The sequence below is a fragment of the Dermacentor albipictus genome, unplaced genomic scaffold (genome assembly GCF_038994185.2).
Source record: "Dermacentor albipictus isolate Rhodes 1998 colony unplaced genomic scaffold, USDA_Dalb.pri_finalv2 scaffold_14, whole genome shotgun sequence".
Classification (NCBI taxonomy): Eukaryota; Metazoa; Arthropoda; class Arachnida; order Ixodida; family Ixodidae; genus Dermacentor; species Dermacentor albipictus.
The window spans coordinates 8010086-8013097 of record NW_027225568.1 but is presented as its reverse complement, the minus strand read 5'-3'; the positions used below and the strand labels follow the sequence as shown (position 1 = coordinate 8013097).

The 3012-nt window shown below is 45.0% G+C and overlaps 1 long non-coding RNA gene across 1 annotated transcript; it reads right to left on the bottom strand.

Moving 5' to 3' along the window:
• Positions 1–369: 369 nt before the first annotated feature.
• LOC135907067 (uncharacterized) lies at positions 370–2296 on the bottom strand. Its single transcript, XR_010565884.1, has 2 exons — positions 1841–2296; positions 370–763 (listed from the first exon to the last, which is right to left on the bottom strand). It is a non-coding gene; the product is annotated as an uncharacterized lncRNA (long non-coding RNA).
• Between the last annotated feature and the right edge of the window lie 716 nt (positions 2297–3012).

The window sequence follows — 3012 nt, the reverse complement described above, 5'->3', positions numbered from 1 at the left end:
CGGCATAGCTTGTAAGCGATGCATTGCGTAAAAATATACATTGCACGATATTGCGCGTTGCGTATTATGAAGGTAAATACAATGGTCCGCGTCGCCAATACTACATATAGCGGACCCTATGCTCGCGTGATTACGATTCAATTTAAGTACATTCGAACCAAGCACTCTAACAATACTATTTGTCTGTTGTGTTGCCAAGGTAGTGCCGTAGGTTCTAAACTGATTACATTCTCCTAAAGACTGTCCACAGTTATTCAAGGGGGAAACAGAATGATAGTGAGAAATGAATTAGAGTACAGGGCTCATTTAAATTTGCCTTTCATCACTGCGCACAACAAGCATGCTGATAGAATCGACACAGCAACACTCTTCAATAACTATAAAGTGTATTTCAAACGCATGGTAACATATGACATTCACACAATTACATTCAAAAAATCGTAAAAAATAGAGCGGAAGATAGTTTGTGCTGGCCGCCCGCGGGGCCGCAGCTTCGCTGCATCATTGTCACTGAGACAGCGAAAGGGCGTCGTTAAACTATTTGCGGCCTCTGGTCAATTCTTCACGTGGTCGATGGAACACCACAGCCGTCGTGATTGTGCGGCTTCCTGCTGTTGTTCTGCAGCAACAGCCGAGAGAGGCCGCTTCCTAGAAGGTGTTCGCCGTAAGTTCGACGCTGTGGGAACCGACGGGCGCATCCTGGCGTTCTGCCGCGTTCCGGGCGAGCAGCACCGTACTGCCAGCTTCATTGGGTGGAAACAACCTGTCATAAGAGAAAGAACGCTGTTGTGTGACGGCATCACAAAGAGAACCATTGTTGGTATATCTGCATGTATAGCATATGCATTTATGACGAATGCAATGAATTTTATAGCCGCCCACCGCTTCTAGTTTCGGCCTTCACTGAAGTTGCTAACGATATCTTCTTCACAGCTAAGTGAATATACTTCAGACTATACTCACCATTCTTCCAATGTATTCAGGACGTGTAAACCGAAGATTTATTCTTCTGCCCTCTACGCAAGAAAGACTAATCGCACGACCCTAGTAGGCTAACAAAGTTTTGTTTTAAAAAAAAATTGTATTTCTAAATCTTCCCAGAGTGTACGTGTAGAAGAGGGCGCGCATATAATATATAACAGCGGAATTGGCACATATTAGTTGGAACGTATACTCCTTTAGTTACTTCGGAAAATCTCAATTGTAACCATGGAAGGACAACACCACAAATGATGCTTTCCACGAGTTGCTTAGCAGTTGCAATGCAATACAATTAGGTATTGCAGAGCTTTGCGCACAGTATGACACTTTCTCGTTACATTCAGATGTCGGTATAATTTCCGCGAGACCATCCTCAAGCGTGGATATGCTTGCCCATCGAACGTTCTTTAGGGGTACGACTCTCTTCAAGCAATTTCGCTTCCAATGATCTTCGTTAGCCTAAGGTGGGCGAAGAAAAATATTTAAGAAATAAAGGAGAATGCACGCCTCCAAGCATATGAAGTAAATAGACAAATAAACAGGAACTCAAATGAAAGTGCCAAAGCCGAAGCTTGGCTAAAGCTTGTGCACGTTGCCTAATGATTGCGATAAGAAGCCATAAATTGTGTTACTACCGAAACTATACTGATAATTACGCTACATGGCAAGTAAATGCTAGAGCTGCAGCCGTTCCTCCTTTGCAAGGCTATGTAAAAAAATAAACGCTGTTTGTCTCATGTGCTGAAACAAACCATTAATATAATCTTCATCGTATTGAAATAAAATTATTCCGCCTTTCCATTTATTTTGTGGGTAAGTGCTGTATATCAGACGTAAGAAACACCAAAGTGATCTCTACCTGTACATCAGGAGGCGACCGGCGCCCCTGGATACGACCACTGCGTGTTGCCGGGTTCCTTGTACGGTGCATAGTGCTTGCTTGGTACTGCAGTGATACAGGGGGCCCTTGACATCCATGTGAGTGAGCAGGTCGCACTCGAAGCTCCGCCTATATCTTGCGCAGCTGTCGCAGGCGCGTTCCTCACCCTCGTCCACACGGTCCGGGTACGCTGGAAGAGCGCCCTCCATGGCCAAGCTGCTGGGCATGGAGTACACCTCGTCGTTGGCCGCTTCTGAATGTGAGACGAGTACCATCAACGATGGCGTCTTGCAGGACAGCGATGCTGGTGGTAAGCAGGATCCGCAGCCGGGAAGGAGACGGTTAACGGCGTTCACGTTGGATGCGTCGATCGGTGCAGCGGCGTGTTCGAAAGCACGAGAACTCGCGCGGCAGCGCGCGAGGGCGAGGCTTCGGTGTCATTCTTCTTCCTCATTTCTTCCACACCCGTTCCTTTCAGTAATTCATTCGACATTGATGATGATGATTGTCATTGCATCTGAGCTTTGTGCAGGAATAAGCGAGGGCGTGACCTCAGTGTCGTTCTTCTTTTTCCTCTCCTCCATTTGATGCCTTGTGCACCGACCTGCGCCCTTATGGGTCCTCGGACTTTACCAAGAAACGCTTTTAAGCTATAGCAAGGAAGCTAGAAACTGATGCCCCTGTCAAGCGGGCAAGTTAAGTGTACGTACGGTGAGTGCACTTCGGGACCTTGAATGACATTTTAGGCTACGCAGTTCTAAACGGTAAAACAGAGCACACTTGCACTAAAAAAATGGTGACAGACTAAAATCATGTTTTTTGAAGATGTAGATTAAAATTAAAAAAAAAAGTTCTAAATAGCGATTGCTATAGTTATATAATAAATAAAAAAGAATCTTAATCTATATTTCCTCAACAAAAAACGAAAATATTTTATTATAAGAGTGTTACAAGTCATGGCCGGCCAAGACGAATGCCTGGCCAATCCAGAACAATATGGTGGCACGCGACGAGGCGGGATTTGATCCTGCTAGAACAGAATATCAGCGAGTTCTGTTCCGATTATTTTTTTAAAAGCTGTTCAACAGCTAGAATGAACTGTCTCCTTTTTCTATGCATTACATCTTGTATCGTTGAAATCGCTGGCGGCG